The sequence below is a fragment of the Mauremys reevesii genome, linkage group 2 (assembly GCF_016161935.1).
Source record: "Mauremys reevesii isolate NIE-2019 linkage group 2, ASM1616193v1, whole genome shotgun sequence".
NCBI classification, from domain to species: domain Eukaryota; kingdom Metazoa; phylum Chordata; order Testudines; family Geoemydidae; genus Mauremys; species Mauremys reevesii.
In genome coordinates, this window is record NC_052624.1 from 142,815,657 (window position 1) to 142,836,211 (window position 20,555).

The window sequence follows — 20,555 nt, forward strand, 5'->3', positions numbered from 1 at the left end:
ACAAAGAGAAGGAGTGCTTGGAAATCTTGAAATCAGAATTTCAATACCTGTTGAAATTCTGATGAAACTGAAGAAATAGCTTTGAAAGTGGATTGAATAAAAAGAAAGTTTAAATTTTAAGAGTTATCTGAGGCTTTCCTGCCACAGAAGAACAAAGACAATTAGAAGTGTGTTGCATGTTTATTAAGCTGATTGCATATTCAGGAGCTGAAGTTGTCACCAAAATCGTCCAGTAGAGGCATGGAGTCAATGAAAGGTTGACAGCAGCCAACTCTCAATCTAAATAAGCCGGAAAGAAGTGTGATTTCTTATAATTTAATTAAAATAGGAAGAAGAGCATAAAACTCTGAAGTGAGCACTCAGTCACACTCTCTGCTACCCTGCTCGAGTACGTCTCAACTCAGCCTGTCTATCTCTATAAGTAAGCTTCCAGACAGCTAAGAAGAAAAAGAGAACAACCACAAAGAAGCAAAGAAAGGCAATCTTCCAACCCAGATGAAAACCAAGACTTCATCCAGGTGAGATGGAAGTAGCCAAAAGCACTACTAAAGGATCAGATTTGAAATCTCTTGTAATGATTTTGTTGGAATACTGAAATGGTATTGCAACTTAACATATTAACGGTTTCACTTGTTAATCACCAAACAGGTGGATCATGTATTCCTGGAAAGGAGACAGGGATTAAATATTGGAAACACAGAAATAATGAGATTTAATTGGATTTAAGATTCTTGTTATCTGAAAATTGGCCTGTTTTACAACAACTCCTTAAATGGCTTCTTCTGAGTAACAAATTTAAATATTTTCTTTCATTTCATAGGATTTAGTTAAGATTGCTTTCCTGGCCCTTTTATAAGCTCTTTGTTATCTCTGATAATGAACTCAGCTCACTTGCCCATAAATAATTATTTTGTCCATTTATGAATAGTTTAGTTAATTGATGATATAATAAGAGTGGGCTTAAAATAATTTTAAGAAATACCTTGGTCTTAACTTGCCAAGAGATAAGTGCCCCGAAAGCAATTCTCTGAGGGGTGAAGTCTCTCCCCATACTGAAGAGATTGTTATGGAAATAACTAGTTTATCATTTGTGTTCTGTTTTGTCTAACGTTTTATTTTTCTTCCTTTAATAATAAAATAGCCATTGATTAATAATTGTGATGATTTGGCTTAGTTTTAATTGTGGTCTACCCTAAGGTATGTAAAATAACCCCTATGATTAAGTAGCAGGAGTCACATGCCTGAGCTGGCCTCAAGAAAAACAATTAGTAAGACCTTTACTCTAGATCAAATATTTTTAGTTATTTGGGGGGACAAAAATCACTTGCTGCTCAACAATTTAAGCCTAGCCCAGTTATTTAAGCCTAGCCCTTTCTACCCACATCAGCCAAATGCCTCCTCAGTCATGGCCAGACCCAATTTATTATGAAAAGCATATTAAGAGATGGAAGATTGATTGAATGTTGGATAATACCTGAATCAGTGCAATAGGGTTACCCTGAAGGGATGATGAGATACTAGAGTTAGACTTGAATGTTTATTTTAATGCATTGGTTGGAGTTTCCCCTGAGGCAAGAAGTGCTCACTGGATCTGGGAGGAGCAAGAGAGGTGATTCTGAAGTAAAAACCAGGCAGTGATCCATGCTGGTAATGGCCAATTCTTCAAGTCTCTCAGAGTATGAGGTGGGTAGAATTTTAGAGATGGTTCTGGGAGACAGCAAGCAGCCCATTCAGGTGCAGCTAGGCTTTTGGAACTTAGGTTCTTGACTAATTTTGTTGTAGTGCAAAGCAACTAGCACCTTAAACATGCAAGGAGGGACATATTAGGGGTGTGGATAAATGCACTCAACTGCAATTGAGGGCACAGGTGAGCCCTCTCAGAATTTGACACTACAATCTGGGGTGTCGTGTATCTATTGGCATCATAGTCAAATCAGAGTGGTTTTATTGACCAGGATATTGGGTTAACAGAACCCCAAGAGCAGGTTTTAGTTAGACTACTGGAGGACTAATACTGGCTCAGCAAAGGAAAATTTAGATAGTGCTTCAGCATTTAGGGATATTCAATGGGAAGAAAAGAGATCTGACTCCCTGAAACCAATTAAGGGATGGCAATATGAGTCATAGTATGAGACTGTAGGGATGCTGAGATTTGCCAAGTCAGAACAGTACAGATTGGCCTAACATTATGACTGCTGATACGAAGCCACTCTTTCTTCAGGGGTATGGGGGTTACCTCTGAAAAGGAAATTTCCATTCACAGTGATGTCAAAGAGGCTGAATTGGGATCCTATTCATTCAAAATTGGAAGAGTTGCATCCACACCACACCTTGGAATGGGAGTCCAACGGGATATACCTATCAACGATTCAAATGTATACATGGGTGTGAACCTTGTTGGAGAGGATGATTCACTGCTTTAAGTGTTAACCTCTGTTTATCCCTTCCTTCAGGCTCAAGTGAACAGGTCATATGAGTTGGTGATTGGATGTGTGAGGACAGTGTTGTGCTTCTGATCCGCAGGTTGATATCGAGTTCCCTCTGCAAATTTATTGCAGTTTATTGCCATTTATAACAGTGAAGCAGCTCCAAGTTGGCATAGAGGGGGGGGGCTACATGAATGGATCCATGTGCACCTCGAGAAAAACAATTTGGAGATTTAATAAACAGATAAAACAAACTGATGAAGGGTGGAGTTGAATCCTTCTTCCAGGGCTAACTGTGATCTGGCCTGAGATGCCACAATGGAGGGTTTCGCAAGGCCTTTACTGGTGAATGAAGCCACAAGAAAGATAAACTAGTTGTTGGTTAAATTATGGGAGTGGGAATCACACATCCCATCATGAAATTTCATATGCAATACTTGAGTTATTCAAGGAAATGGTAAATCTCTCTGACTGGGGAATGAATAGGATTCTGGCTACTGTTAGGGAAGGAATGGTTTACTATCTGGGAATCTGGCAGGGTGGACGTGAGGCAGCCAAGAAAATTGCTGGTACCTTTGGGTAACAAGTGCTCAGTGCAGGTAATTATTCAACATTTTGGTCTGGTTCCCTGATAAACCTGAATTGGAAGAGGTTTTGGAGAAAGCATCTAAAGAAGATGAGGAACAAGGCTGGAGTTCCTAATGACTGATACAGTGAGAACGCTCCACCCTCTCCCCACTCCTCTTGACCCGCAGATGACAGAGGCCACTAGGGATCTCAGTGCATAGTACATTATATTTAAAATGAAACACAGAAATAATGATTATATATATTTATACTGAAACTGTTCTATAGTTAGTCAGGTACTATAACCTTTGGATGACCCTTCTGCATACAATAGGAAAATAAGAAATATACTCAACCCACCAGTCTTTAGGTATTCTGCTATTCACTCTGGGTATGTCTGTGATCAAAAACCCTGCAGCACCAAGTCTCAGAGCATGGGTCAGCTGCAGGGCTAAAAATTGCATTTAGATATTTAGGTTTAGGCTGGACCCTGGGCTCTGAGGCCTTCCTCTCTCATGGGGTCTCAAAGCCTGGGCTCCAGCCTGACCCTGAACATCAACACTACAGTTTTATAGCTCCATAGCCTGAGCCCCTGAACCTGAGTCAGCTGCACTTGTGCCGCAAGTCTTCCATTGCAGTGTAGATGTATATTCTTTGTTTTACCAAATATATATGGAGCCAAATAAAGTCTCCATGGTTTATAGTGTTAGCCAGCATCATATACAATATGATATAAAATATCACGTTTTATATTACTATGATTTTTTTTCAAGTTAAGCTGTTCCAAAATGTTTTACACTTAAGCAGTTTAGCTAAGTGGAAACATGAAATATTGTAATCTCAGTGTTAGGTAAAGAAACAGTCCAAAGAACAAGAACACAAACAACGTTGTTGATCCTTAGGTATCATGCCCTATGTACCAAGCTATAGCTGATGCAGGATGTCTCTAAAGTTTTGCTGACTTTTGGAATGGTATGGTCAAAACAAGATAATAAACTACCGTATATACTTGTTCATTAGTCCGTTCATTTATAAGCCGACCCCCTAAGATGGTTAGGTAAAAATAGCAAAAACTGTATGACCCTTTCATAAGCCGACCCTATATTTCAGGGGTTGGCAAACTTTGGCTCCTGGCTGTCAGGGTAAGCCGCTGGCGGGTTGGGACATTTTGTTTAGCTGTTGTGCCATTTCCCGCAGCTCCCATTGGCTGGGAACGGCAAACCGCGGCCACAGGGAGCTGAGGGGCTCCATGCCTGCAGACGCTCCAGGTAAACAAAATGACAATGCATTAGATATTCAATTCAATGATTCCATAGAGTTCAAAATCATCAAATTTTGGTGTAGACCCGTTTATAAGCTGACCCCCACTCTTTGATGTGTCACTTTTTTACCAAAAATATTTGGCTTATGAATGAGTATATACAGTAGTTAGAAGTTTACTATAGGGTCTTTGCAAGCCTGGCAAGAAGTGTCCGAAAATGACGTCAAAGATAATAATGAATCAATAATGCAAAGAAATGGAAAAAATCTCAAACCTAGTATATATAGAGAGAGAGGAAGAGTGCAGCTCAGATTTTCAGTCAGTTGGCCAGCTGCACTGCTATCTCCCAGATCAGTGGTAATATATTTTTCTTCCTTTCTGTATTATGCTCTATTAATCTTTAACTAATGATCTTTGATTAAAGTTGATTAAACCTAGCTACTTGACATCTCATTATGAAATTAGATTGAACCGATGGCATGTTTATTCACTACAATGCAGTAGAGACATGACAAAGTGACAGAGAATTATTGTGAAACCATCTGAAGATGTACGGGTGGTACAGATAATGTCCACTAGTCTTCCTTTTTACCCATTTTCCTGGAAGTGAAACTCAACAAGATCATTTTTCTAGAAACACGGTGCTCAGTATGTAAACAATCATTGTGCAATTATGTATTTTATTTGCTATGCCCTCATTTTTAAAGGTATCAGACATCTCTGGGATACCCACATTAAGAGAAAGGGGAAAAAAACAGAAGAGAGAATTTTGAAATCTTTTGTGCACCAGGTAACATTTCACACATTAGGGAGATAGAAAGTACTGCTTGTCTTTTTGCTACTAGCATATACAGTACTAAAACAATAAGCTTACAAATGAATATTTCATATTTAGACATAGATGTGGATATAGATGAGGAATTAATCTGAAGACCTACACACTACCATGGAAATACTTAGAAACATAGTAAAATCCTTACATGCAGCATCCCTCAAGATTCTGCATAGTATTGAACAATTGAAGCCTTAGTATGAACCTAACAATTAAAGTGGGACAAACTACAGTTACCTTCCGAAAACAGTGGTGCCTCAGTTGATGTGCTGTCCAGAGCAAATCAATTTCAAAATCAGAGGGTATACTCGATATACAGATGTGCAGAAACAATTTTGGTAAACACCATGGAAATGTGTACAAATAAAACAAATATGCGATACCTTTATGGATGTTCAGATTGAACTGATATCGGGAATGTAAGGACACCTGCACTCAGATATAACATTTGGCTAATTCTTATGTAGCTGATTTTTTATACTGTCCAATTCTGGTGTTCACAATTCAAGAAGGATGTTGATATATAGCAGAGGGTTCAGAGAAGAGACGCAAGAATATTAAAGGATTAGAAAACATGCCTTATGTTGATTAAACTCCTTTATTAAAATAGGGTTAAAGGGTGATTTGATTGCAGTCTATATGTATCTACATGGAGAACAATATGTAATAATGGGCTCTTCAGTCTAGCAAAGAAAAATATAACATGATCCAATGACTGCAAATTGAAGCTAGATAAATTAAGACTGGATTTTTTTAACAGTGAGAACAATTGGAACAACTTATTTGGGGCCATGATGGATTCTCTATAACTGATGATTTTAGCATAATGATTCGATGTTTTTTTCTAAAATATATGCTCTTGGAATAATTTTGAAGAAGTTCTGTGGCCTGTGTTATCTAGCAAGTCAGACTAAATTATCACAACTGTCCCATCTGGCCTTGGAATCTATGAATTAAGCATGAAGATATTTATATGAGATAGGTACACAAAGACATAAGTAAAAATAAATCTAGCCTTTCACGTAGATTAAGTATGTAAATTCAGTGTTACTGACTGGATTCACATACACTAGAGAGGCTCTCCAAAGGGTAGAAGATCTACAAAAAAGACAGATGGCAGTTGAGGAAGGTTATACATGATTTGTAATAGAATGGTTGTTAGCTACCAAAGACACCAGATTTAATCTTTTACATAATGCACAGCAGTAAAATGTAGCATTCATCTCATAGCATATCATCTCTGAGCAGTGATAACAGTTCAGAGATTATAGTGATAATTTACTACACTTTGTGATGCTGGGAAACCAGGTGCCATTTCTTACCAAGTCTGTAGGCATCAGCTGAGTATCGACAAACTCATAATTGGAAACCAAACCAGATCATCTGTATGGTAGTTTTGTTCAAAATAGGTAGCAGTCTTATAATAATTTATATAGTGTTTAGACTGTGTGAAACGCCTGGCTCTATGCATCAATCTGACTTGCATTATCTATATCCAGGCTATAGAAATTATGTATGTTTTGCCTTATAACTTTGAAAATGTTTGCTCTGAAGTTGTGAACCGAGGTAGAGAAATCATCCCCCCAGCCCATTCAGGAGACCTATCAAGATTAAACAGAGCATCAAGGAACATCATGATAAAAGGATGGGTTAATGGCCATATAACACCTTGGAAATGCTACCTGCCAGGGAGCTTGTCTCATGGACTGGAAGGCTAAATGCAAAAGATAAAAACAGGGATTACAAGAATAGTTTTCATCTATTTGCTGTTTGAACTGTCACAGGACCAGAAACACTAAACTAAGGCAGAGGATCCTTCTCTAAATAATTTTCTTACTACTTTTTCCTTGTTCATAAACCTTTAGCTAGTTACAGGAATTGGCTACAGGTTTTGTCTTTGTTGTGATGTAAGGTACAAATTGATCTGGAGTAAGTGACTGGTCTCTTGGTCCTGGAAGCAAACGGAGTGTGTGTGTGTGTGTGTGTGTGTGTGTGTGTAAGTGACCATTTATCACCAAGTCCAGTTTACCTGGGTGGCAAGATAGACTGTCTGCAACTCCCTGATAAGACTATAATTGTGTTTTGGGAGTTCACATTTGTTCCTGGGTTGGTGAAATATAATTACAGAACGTACAACCAGTTGGGGGTGTCTGCACTGCTTTTTGACAGTCTGTTCTGAGCTTGGCACTCTTGGTCATGAGCCATTCCAAACAGCATGACACACTTTACAAGAAAACTTTAGAAGAAGTGGTTCTGATCAACCTACAGTGAAACCAGGTTTGAAAATTGAGAACCCCTCTCCTGATTACACCTGGAACTGTTCATTTGAGCAGTTCAGCTGATACCTTTGGGTTATCTCTTGGGAAAGATGCAGTCTCTGAGGGTACCCAGGACCTAAACAATTTAGGGTTTTATAGGTTAAAACTAACAATTAAACTTGCATGTACAAATCAACTAGAGGTTAGCTGATTTGTGTAGACCATGGAGAATGGCATGAGAAGTGCCATTAACTGTATGAGCAGCCACATTTAGCACTGGCTGGTGTTAAGATAGGGCCCACTTTAGAATGCACTACAAAGATGAGTGAAGCGTGGGTCACTGTGGTTAGTGTACATTCAAAAGAGGTCAAAAGCCTCCTGAGCCAATTGTCAAGCATAAAATGCTTTTCTGGTGGCTGTTGCTATGTGAGTCCCCAGAAGTAAGGGATGAGCCAATAACACTCTCTCATTACAAAGGTGAGTACAAACACTCACAAGGAGATGAGATGACCTTCACTTTTTTTTAAAAAAAAAAGTTCTTTCCACACAATAATCATAATTATCCTCAGCCTTATGTAGGTTAAGAGACAACCATCTTATCCACATCTGATCATAACTGGGTTAAAGTCTTACAAAAGAAAAAGTATTTCTGTTATAGTATCGTCACATTTTCAACAGCCTTACAAGTGATTCTTACCATCAGTGTTTATATTTGAAGACAAAACCCATGATTTAGCTTTCAAGGACAGTAACACTCATTTTGTAAGCACAGTATTACTCTTCGAGTACCGTAAAGTCAAGCATCGCACAAGAAACAAATCTCTGCCTCCGCAAACCTTTTATAATGCTTACCTGCAACCCAAGGCATCCCCATATTGAGACCCTACACGCTATTGTAATTATTTTTGTACAAAATATGCTCTGTGAGGTATCATTTGAAAATGGGTAACCCACTGGTCAATAACATCATTGTAAAATATATGTAACCATACTCTGTGTGAAATTATGGATATTCACTAACATTATGCTTTAAATTCAGTGACTAAAAGGTTTAAACCAGGCGTGTCAAGGGAAGTTGATAAACAGGTTTTCCCCAGATAAAAGAATGAGGCTGACAACTCAAACCAGGTGTGGCTCAAGTTCAGTGGGTTATTCATTAGTATTGGAGTTGCAGCTGGAAGAGATTTGCATAGTAGCAAGGGGGGAGGGGTTGGGGTGAGGAGGAATCATCATGGAGACTTATCTTCCAGACCTCATGGCCCCTTTTCTCGGTGTCAACTAATGAATGTTATTTGGGGGAGTACCCTGCAGAAGAATACATTTAAAAGATTTGCTGAATTATAAGGGGCGGGGCAAACTCCGAAATCACCCTTCACCTCATAGAGACAAAGAAATCAAGTGATTTGATCTCTGTGATGAGTACTGGCCAGGTTGGCCAGAAAAAGCTGGACAGAAGACTGTGGATGAGAGTAAAAAACATCTTCAACAAAGACTGTATCTTGCTAAATTAAGTTTAAGACTTTTAGATGTATTTTCAATTTAACTGACTGTACCCATTTCTCGGCTTTAATATCTTTTACTTGGTATGACTTAATGTATGCTCTTTTGTTAATAAAATTGTTTTGCTTTCATTATAAATCATAGAATCATAGAATCATAGAATTCAAGATCAGAAGGAACCATTATGATCATCTAGTCTGACCTCCTGCAAGATGCAGGCCACATAAGCCGATCCACCCACTCCTTTAGCTAGCGACCCCTGCCCCATGCTTCGGAGGAAGGCGAAAAACCTCCAGGGCCACTGCCAATCTCTCCTGGAGGAAAATTCCTTCCCAACCCCAAATATGGCGGTCAGCTGAACCCCGAGCATGTGGGCAAGACTCTCCAGCCATACCCTCTCGAAAAAGGTTATATCATGTCATTGACCCATTGTACAATTTACCAGTGTGGCACTTAATTGACCTATTGACTAAGCCCGTTATCCTATCATACCATCTCCTCCATAAACTTATCTAGCTTAATCTTAAAGTCATGGAGGTCCTTCGCCCCCACTGTTTCCCTCGGTAGGCTGTTCCAGTATTGCACTCTAATTTCAAGCCTGAATTTCCTGACTGACAACTTATATCCGTTTGTCCTCGTGTCCACATTAGCACTGAGCTGAAATAATTCCTCTCCTTCCCTGGTATTTATCCCTCTGATATATTTAAAGAGTGCAATCATATCTCCTCTTATCCTTCTTTTGTTTAAGGAAAACAAACCGAGCTCCTCAAGTCTCCTTTCATACGACAGACCTTCCATTCCTTGGATCATTCTAGTGGCCCTTCTTTGTACCCGTTCCAGTTTGAATTCATCCTTCTTAAACATGGGAGACCAAAACTGCACACAATACTCCAAATGAGGTCTCACCAACGCCTTATATAACGGGACTAGCACCTCCTTGTCCCTACTAGAAATACCTCGCCTAATGCATCCCAAGACCGCATTAGCTTTTTTAACGGCCACATCACATTGCCTACTCATAGTCATCCTACGATCAACCAGGACTCCTAGGTCCTTCTCCTCCTCTGTTACTTCCAACTGGTGCGTCCCTAGCTTATAACTAAAATTCTTGTTAGTCATCCCTAAATGCATTACCTTACACTTCTCACTATTGAATTTCATCCTGTTACTAATACTCCAGTTTACCAGGTCATCCAAATCTCCCTGGAGGATATCCCGATCCTTTTCCGAATTGGCAATACCTCCCAACTTGGTGTCATCCGCAAACTTTATCAGCCCACTCCTACTCTTGGTTCCCAGGTCAGCAATAAATAGATTGAATAAAATCGGACCCAAAACCGAACCTTGAGGAACTCCACTGGTAACCCCCCTCCAACCTGACAGTTCCCCCTTCAATACTACCCTCTGCAGTCTCCCCTTTAGCCAGCTCCTTATCCACCTCTGGATTTTCATTTCGATCCCCATCTTTTCCAATTTAACCAGTAATTCTTCATGCGGTACCGTATCAAATGCCTTACTGAAATCCAGATATATTAGATCCACCGCATTTCCCTTGTCTAAAAAATCTGTTACTTTCTCAAAGAAGGAGATCAGGTTGGTTTGGCACGATCTACCTTTCGTAAATCCATGCTGTAATTTATCCCAGTTGCCATCAGCCTCAAGGTCCGTAACCACTCTCTCTTTTAAGATTTTTTTCCATGACTTTGCATACTACAGATGTTAAACTAACAGGCCTGTAGTTACCCGGGTCACTTTTTTTCCCCTTCTTGAATTTAGGAACTACATTAGCTAATCTCCAGTCAAACGGTACAATCCCCAAATTTAGAGATTTATTAAAAATTATCGCTAACGGGCTAGCAATATCACTCGCCAATTCCCTTAATATTCTAGGATGAAGATTATCCGGGCCCCCCGATTTACTTCCGTTAAGCTGTTCAAGTTTGGCTTCTACCTCAGATACCGTAATGTCTACCCCCATATCTTCATTCCCATCGGTCCCTCTATCACTATTGCCTAGCCCTTCATTAGCCTCATTAAAGACTGAGGCAAAATATTCATTCAGATATTGTGCCATTCCAAGATTATCCCTAATCTCCACTCCGTTTAAAGTTTTAAGCGGTCCCAATTCTTCCTTTTTGGTTTTCTTCCTATTTATATGGCTAAAAAACCGTTTGCTATTGGTTTTAATCCCCTTCGCTAGGTCCATCTCCACCCATCGCTTTGCCTTTCTCACTGCTTCCCTACATCCTCTGACCTCAATAAGGTAGGTTTCTTTGCTGATCCCTCCCATTTTCCACTCCTGGTATGCTTTCTGTTTTTTCTTAATGACTCCTCTAAGATGCTTGCTCATCCAGCTCGGTCTAAAACTGCTACCTACGAGCCGTTTTCCCCTTCTCGGGATACATGCCTCTGACAACTCCTGCAACTTCAACCTGAAGTAACCCCAGGCGTCATCTGCCTTTAGATCCCTAAATATGCTAGTCCAGTCCACTTCCCTAACTAGTCGCCTTAATTTAGTAAAGTTAGCCCTTTTGAAATCGTAAACTCTAGTCTCAGATGCAGTATTGATTATCCTCCCATTTATTTTGAAACGAATTAGCTCATGATCACTCGAGCCAAGGTTGTCCCCTACAACAATTTCCTCAACAAGGTCCTCGTTATTCACCAAGATCAAATCTAAAATGGCATCCCCCCTCGTCGGTTCAGCAACCACTTGATGAAGGAATTCATTAGCTATCACATCTAGGAAAAGCTGAGCCCTATTATTATTACTAGCATTTGTTTCCCAATCTATATCCGGGAAGTTAAAGTCCCCCATGATCAAGCAGTTCCTATTAGTATTTACCTCCTTAAAAACATTAAAGAGCTCTCTATCCGTCTCCAAGCTAGATCCCGGCGGTCTATAGCACACCCCAATCACTATCCCGGGTGAGGCTCTGGTAGTTCTTTCCCCCAATGTGACCATTGCCCAGACAGACTCCGTATTATCCATTGCATTGCTAGTTATTTCATTACATTTCACCTCATTATTGATACACAATGCTACTCCCCCACCTTTACCTTTCCCTCGGTCTTTCCTAAACAGCACATACCCTTCCATACCTGTACTCCAGTCATGGCTACCGTTCCACCATGTTTCGGTTATTCCTACGATATCCGGTTTCAATTCTCAGACCAGGAGCTCCAGTTCCTCCATTTTGTTACCGAAGCTTCTTGCATTGGTGAACAAACATCCTAATCTTTCTTGTTGGGCTCCTCTCACTCTTTTCACCCCACTCGGTAGGGACACAGTACTTCCAGTATGACTTGTAGATCTAGTATCCGTCCCCCCGCTCTTCCTTACACCTAACTGTCCCCCTCTGGCTATATCTGTTGTTATCCTGTTGTTCTCACTCCCAATGTATAAATTTGGCGTGGAGAGCACCAGGAGCTCTCCCAACCGTCTCCCCCCGGTGTCTAGTTTAAAGCTCTTTTAATCAGATGGGCCAGCCTCCCGCCTAGAATTCTACTTCCTTCCCTACTCAGGTGGAGCCCATCCCTTGAGAACAGTTGTCTGTCCCCAAAAGCCTCCCAGTGCCCATACATCCCAAAGCCCTCCTTGTAACACCACTCCCTCAGCCAACTATTAATCGTCACGATCCTGTCACCCCTTTTCCTCCAGCAGCTCTATTAGGCAACACTTCATGCATATATAGTACTGTTCTGGGTCCCCTGCTAGGACCAGGTACATACCGCAGCTGCTGCATGCTCTCATCCTCGGTGTATCCTCTGCTGCTTGGCTCATGGCTGCTGCTGTCTTGGCCTTTCTCGGTGTTCTTACCTGGGGGGCGCAGGGGGCACGGGGCCTCCCCTTCAACCTCCCCTGCAAACTCCCTCTCAAACTCCCCTGTTAGCAGCCCTGTTCGCTGCCTCCTGTGCCGCTGCCTGGCTGGGCGGCCGCTTTTATAGGCCCCTCCTAGCCTGGCTCCACCCCCTACTCAGGGCTCATCCAATCCGGCTCGGCTGCCCCTCCAGCAGTCTGCCCCTCTGGGCCTCTACTGAGAGATACAAACACTACACAAACAGACACAAAGACACTCACCTGCTCCTCCAATGGGAACTCCCTCTCAAACTCCCCTGTTAGCAGCCCTGTTCGCTGCCTCCTGTGCCGCTGCTCGCAGTGCTTGGTAAGTTCAGTAAAGTTGACAGGTTGGAATGTCTCTGTAGAGGCAGCAAACCTAATGCTTTTTCTGTGAGGGTCCAGTTAGAGGGACGGGACCCTGAAGGACAATGTTTTTGGAATCAATTAATGGTTGGAAAGGTACTAAGGTGAGCCTGTAAGGAATATCCAAGTTGGGCAAAGCCAGGGTGAGGCTTGCTGTTGGGGTCAGAGTTCTGAACCAAATCTGCACAGCCATAAGACACCCAGGGTTACAAGGCAGATATTGACTGAACCCCTACTGGCCTTGGTGAACCCCGAAATGTCACATTACCACAGGAGTTAAAAATAGGTAAATGGTCAAAAACAAAAGCTACAAGCATTTACATACCAATGCAAGCATCTTAAGGACACATACAGGTAAATTTCAAGTGACTTGCAATGGAAGAGAACCTAGATATAATAAATATTTCTGAAGCATTTCTGAAGCACAATGTAATATTTATGCTGAAATTAATGAATTGTTTCATTTGGGGGGAAAAAAGGAAAAAGTTAAAGTCTCTTTTTGATATTTTCAAAATGAAACATTCTGACTTTGATTCAAAACAAACTTTTGTTTGGAATTTTATTTAAATTTGATTATTTTTTGGTAGAAATGTAAAAACCTCAAAACCAAAACAGACTGTGTCCTTTCAGGTCAAACTAAACATTTTGTTTGACCCCATTTTTTTCTGTTCAATACCCCCTCCCCCCCCCAAAATAAAAAATCAGTTACTCACACAGCTCTATTTTTCATCAAATATGTAGGGGAAAGATTTACCTCATACCTACTGCCTTTCAGTAATAAATATAAAATGGTCTTTTGGAGATCAAAAGAGAGTTCACAGGAACAAACTTCTAAGTTAAAGAGCAGCAAATCACCAGGCCCAGATTGTTACCCCCCAAAAATGAATTTTGGGATGCTGCTATAATAACCTTCCTATTGCCCTCTTAATCTGTTCTTCCCAGGTAAAAGTTTTGGAGTCTTTAAGGAAAACACTAAATGACATAGCTATAACTTTCCGATAAAGCAGGGGTCTCAAAGTCCCGGCCTGCATGCAGCCAAGCTGGCGGCTCTGTCTGCTGCAGGCGCTGCCCCCATAGCTCCCATTGGCTGGGGGAGAGAGGCAGAGATACCATCACTAGTCGCTGGCCAGAGTCAGCCATGGAGACAGTGTCACTTTTTCCCACAATGAATATAAACAAGTCAAAATACTGAACACAACTATCTGATGCACACCTTGCTGCAATCCTAAAGGTTTCAACTGCTCAGTCATTGAGGCCAAACATCAACAAACTGACAGAAATGAAGCATTACCGGGTGTCTGGCAAACACTAAAAACTCTCTGGCAGGCTAAGGATTGTATAAAGTTGCATGACAGTTTTATTTTTTCTAAGAAATTTGAAATAAATATAATATAAACATTCTCTTTTCTGAACACTATCTTCAGTGACATTATTGGCCCGCTGGGAAGATTTGAGAGCTGGCACTGGACCTAAGGTAAATTGAGTCTGAGATCCCGCAATAAAGTAATTGATATAGGCAGTATTCTTTCCAAAACGAAAATAGGTTATATTAATGTAACTGATAATCCCTAATACAGTGGATCCTAAAAATCTTAAACAAAACATGAAATCTCTGAGACATAAATCCCTTATTGCAAGTTAAAGACCATTCAAACTACAGTAGTACATAGTTCAAATGATTCTAAACAAAGCTATTTGTTACAATGGCCAGTTTGTAACAAATCACTGACAGCAGATCTTAAATTGCTTTAAAGTTTACATAGATATGTTGCAATTAAAACACACATACTCTTCAAGCAAATACTATGCTAAACTATACTGCACTAAAAATTAAAATCTGGCAAGCTTACTTTATAAATCCATTGGTATCACTGATGCTGTTTTATACATTCTTTGGCATTTTTCTTTTAATCACTGTTGCTGCTCAGCTCCTGGTCATTCAGTTTTGTTCTGCTTCAGTTTTCTTCTCTCTCTTTTTCTCTGCAGCAGCTTTTCTGACTTCTTTCCCGCAGCTTTTCTTTGTCTTCCCTTGCTGGCTTTTGTCTTCTCCCGATCATCTCTCTCTCTCTCGCCACCTCAGACTAAGAAACTGGCTTCTGGCCTTTTATACTGTCCTATTGTGATTTCTTTATATACCTTTAAGGAATTACCCCATTCACACATGCTCAGTACCAACTGTTAGCTCAGAATTATGATTGACAGGTCTGATCTTTAAAATAAATTGTGACTGGTAAGAGTGGGCTACCACCAGCTAGCTGCTCAGCTAACTGACCTCTCTGTCACCCCTTACTGCACATGCTCAATAGCCAACAATGTTGCACGTGCTTTCTGTTGTCATTTACCTCAGAGCTGTGATTCTGCCAATCCACCCACCCACACTTACACTCACGCATGGCTCTTTGCCAGGGCACCATTTTAAAAATTCTGGGTTTTTAACTGTAGGATCCACACATTCATCTCAGGGTGGTTTTTGCTTATTCATAAGAAAGATCAGGCAGACAAAGTGGAAACTGGAGAATTCCTCTAGTAACAGGATGGTCTAAACTGAGCAATTTGGAAGGAACTTAAGAATGAAGTGACTAAACTGCTGACAAAAAAAAATACAGTCTCCTTAAAATATATTACTGTATCAGATGGCTGGAGGGAAGGATGACAGTTATAACTGATCATCAGTTAAGGAAAATATGTAAGTCCCCTAGCAAAAGGCTGCTTCTAGAGTGAGAGAGTTCTTCAGTTCCTGGGAGTGGGCTAAGCTAATGTGCCAAATCCACATACACTGTTATTTCATCTATCTGTTTTTGTCTGGTTTGATTAAGCTACCTAAATGCACTGACAGGCCTCCAGATTGTGTTGGTACTCTGAATAAATAAGCCCTTGAGCCACTAAATTGGGACAAAGAGCCAAACTATTTTAGCATAGGTTACAGTTTCAAAAGAAGGTTCATCCTATTTAAAACAGGTTCTCTGTTCCATAGAAGGACTCTGGTCAGCTCTCTGTTCCAAATACTAGTACGCCGTGCTTCAGCGCATGAACCAATCTCTAATGATGGAGATTTGGAAGAAATTTATCCATGAGCTGGTTACTATATTATTATGTTCCTTCCACTTTTCTCTAAAGCATCTGGATAACTAGACGGACAATTAGTCTGAGCCAGTATTGCAATTCTGTATTCCTACAGTTCACTGATATGCAAACTACTTCTTGTTGATGTTATTTATTACACACTGGGCTTTCCTCCCACCTGGTGGTAGAGAATGGTGTACTGACTACTGTCCCCATATGTCACTTCACTGAAGTGAGAATGTCAGACTGATAATGAATATAAATTCAGTGTTCGACTTTATTCTTGCCAACAGGGAAGTTTGGGGGTGTTTTTTTACATTTCAGCATCAGAAAAATATGTCCCTTTCCTGTGCTTGTGCATAAGGACATACTGGATAAGACCATGATTCTTCTAGTCATAATGACCCAAAAAAAAGTTAGGAGCCTAAATACTTTTGTGGATCTGGGCCAAGCTATTCCACAAATACGTGTGCTGTAGCAAAAGGCATTTCTTTACCAGAGTGTTCTCATCTGAAGTTTATTGTTTGATATGCAACTTTCCTATTTTAAGATAGACCTCTTGCGGTATCTGTTATATCCTTGGGGGCAGCCAGTTTAGGAAGAAATCACTTGAGGCCAGACAGCAGACAGCTAACAAAACTACCATTTTATTTACAGACACAGAGCTCACTCAACTGGCCGAAGCTGGCCGGGCTATCCCCTAATAATCTAACTCAGTTGCCATAGGAACAAAAACCATGACAACCAAATACACAACAGTATCTCTCCCCAAGTATTTAGTTGCTTCATATTCACAGTAGCTTTGCTTTCCTGCTTATTGTTCTGAAAGGCTGATCTTTGAGCCCACCATGAATACTTTCATTTGAATCAATTATTCACAGAAAGATCCAAAGAAGTTGTTTGTAGAGGCAAGACACCTGTTTTTATTGTGTCTGATTTGGACGCAATATGCATTTAGAGCTTGGGAGTATCTCAGCAGGGAACATTTCAATTGGAAGCCAAGATACATAACCATTTTGACCATGCGTCTCAAATCCACTCTGCATACGTAATATGAGTCTTTTCCCCTTTGTAGCAAATTTGAATGAACCATCAACATCTCTGTTCTTTCTGTAGTTGCTATGAAAACATCTTATTAAAATGGAAAATGAGGATAAAGCTCACTGCTACCATAAACAGGTAGAACTCCACTGAGAGCAACGGGAGTTATATTTTTTTAAATCCAGAAGTGAATTTCATTAAGTCAGCAGTAGCTTTGAAACTGGAGCATCTATGTTTGCCTTTCCAGTGTCATCACACCCTTAATTTAATTAAAGATCCTCTAGGTTTTACTTAGATATAAAACATACAAGCTTAATATCTGAGATAGGTGTACAATATAATGTTAAACAATTTCAGTCTATTACCTAGACAGAGAGCTATAATATTTGTTATAAACTTTGTATGCCTTCAATGTCTTTCACCAGTGACTAGTTAGGCACTTCTGCAAGACAGTCAGCTAAAGAGAGCTCTCCTTGCAATTGGCAGAGAAACACTTTGCTAATAATTTATAATGGAAAGTTTGAAAATGGAAGCTGATATTTACAAGAGATTAAGGTCACTCTTCTGAATGTATTAAAAATCCAACATGTACAATGTGAAAGCACTTTTTATGTATCTGTTTGTGTAGCTATCTTAGGCCTTGGCTACACTTGAGAGTTGCAGCACTGGTGGTGGCTTTATAGCGCTGTAACTCACTCCCTGTCCATACTGGCAAGCCACATACAGCGCTGTATCTCCGCAGTTACAGCACTGCTTGTACTCCACCTCCACGAGAGGAATAAAGAGTATAGCGCTGCTGCTGCAGCACTGTGCCACCAGTGTGGCCACCCAAAGCGCTCTGATTAGCCTCCAGAAGTATTCGGCAGTATCCCAGAATGCCTGTTCTAGCCACTCTGCTCATCAGTTCTAACTCTACTGCCCTGGCCTCAGGTGACCAACCATCAGACCCGCCCTTTAAATTCTCTGGGAATTTTAAAAATCCCCTTCCTGCTTGCTCAGCCAGGTGTGGAGTGCAATCAGTGAATCTTTCCAGGTGACCATGCCCCCACACGCCAAACAAGCCCCAGCACGGAGCAATGGTGAGTTGCTGGACCTCATCAGTGTTTGGGGGGAGGAAGCTGTGCAGTCCCAGCTGCGCTCCAGCCATAGGAATTACGATATCTTTGGGCAGATATCAAGGGCCATGATGGAAAGGGGCCATGACCGGGACGCACTGCAGTGCAGGGTTAAAATGAATGAGCTGCGGAGTGCCTACTGCAAAGCCCGCGAGGGAAACCGCTGCTCCGGTGCTGCCCCCATGACCTGCCCTTTCTACAAAGAGCTGGATGCGATACTTGGGGGTGACCCCACCTCCACTCCGAGCACCACCGTGGACACTTCAGAGCTGGGGGAGGAGGAGAAGGAAAGCGAGAGTGAGGGTACTGGGGCAGGGGGAGACACCCCGGAGTCCCTGGAGGCATGAAGCCAGGATCTCTTCTCAAGCCAGGAGGAAGGTAGCCAGTCGCAGCAGCCGGTACTTGGTGGAGGACAAACAGAGGAGCAGGTTCCCGGTAAGCAGCTTTTATTTTCAGGATGGAAATTTTTCGGGAGAGGAAGGAGGGTTAGGGCTGCATGCATGCATGCCTAGATGCGGAATAGTGCATTGATGTGCTCTATCACATCGCGGTAATCGGCCTTGGTAATCTCTTCGAAAGTCTCATCCAGAAAGTGGGCAATGTGCTTGCGCAGGTTTATTGGGAGAGCCTCTATGGTCCTTGTCCCAGTCAGGCTAACGTGTCAACGCCACTGTGCTGCGAGGGGTGGAGGGACCTTTGCTGCACACAGGCAAGCTGCATAGGGGCCAGGGCGGAAGCTGCATTGCAGTAGAAGACCCTCCCTTGCTTCCCAGGTCACCCTCAGCAGTGAGATATCTTGCAGGACAAACTCCTGTGGAAAATGTTGGGACAGTGTTCAGTGTAGGTGCCTCCTGCAGCTGTTGGCTCTCCCCAACACACAGAAACCCAGAGGACAGTACAGCCCTGAAACAATCAGTCCCTCTTACTCACCATGTTGGGGCTCCCGTGGGTTATCCCTCTTTGGGATGGGAAAATTATGCTATTGTGTAGACTGTGTGTGCCCTCCTTAAGTGCGGGGGAATCATTACTCTGTCTGGTATAAACAATGCTGCCTCTGTTAAGTGTTGCATTTTGCCTTTACAGATGCAACCTTGAGAATTCGGCTGTCCGTGTTATCACCGTCTGAGAGACTGAAAAAACTCCGGAAGAGACCGTGAAATAGCAAAGACGACATGCTGCACGAAAGTGATGCACCAATCTCTCACAGAGAATCAAAAAGCGCAGGAGTGGAGGGAGAGGGAAAGCAGGATCCGCAAGGAAAACGCAGCGCACCGGAAGCAAAGCATGAAGTGGCTGATACGCATCCTGGAGCGCCAAGCGGACTCTATCCAGGCACTCGTAGCCATGCAGGCGGAGCACTACCACCCCCACCCTGCAACCCTTGTCCCAAAGCTCTTTCCCTTGTGCCCCCATGTCAGCTCCAACCCCCCTTTGCCAACATCCAGGTTCTTACCGCCACCAGCTGCCTCCAACACCTGTATGTTCACCAACCAGCTCTGAGAACTTCCACCCTTACCCTCTGCACTCAACCCCCATCACCATGCAGCATAGCCATCCTGAAGTGCAGCACTCATTGCACAGCACTCAAGACAGGACATAGGCAAATCTGTGAGTGTACCATTCCCCACCCCACCCCCTTGCCCTTTCTGATTCCCAAAAAGTTGTGTTTCTTTCAATAAATTAATTTTCTTTTCAATAAATGGATTTTTTGGCTTTGAAAACAGTCTTTATTATTACATAAAGTAAGAGATATCTTAGCCCAGGAAAGAAACAGGCACTGCAAATCAGCTTAGCAAACAAAGATTCCTACTAACATTGTAACCACTGCACTTCACTCCCGTGCAGGGCACCAAACATTATTGTTGGTTTTCAGCCTCAAATTCCTCCCTCAAGGCATCCCTAATCCTTGCAGCTCTGTACTGGGCCCCTCTAATAGCCCTGCTCTCTGGCTGTGCAAATTCAGCCTCCAGGCATTGAACCTGGGAAGTCCATGCCTGACTGAATCTTTCACCCTTCCCTTCACAAATATTATGGAGGGTACAGCACGCAGATTTAACCGCGGGGATGCTGTTTTCGCCCAAGTCCAGCTTCCCATACAGAGATCACCAGCGGCCCTTTAAATGGCCAAAAGCACACTCCACAGTCATTCGGCACCAGCTCAGCCTGTAGTTGAACCGTTCCTTGCTTCTGTCAAGGCTCCCTGTGTATGGTTTCTTGAGCCACGGCATTAACGGGTAAGCGGGGTCTCCAAGGATCACAATGGGCATTTCGACGTCCACTACTGTGAT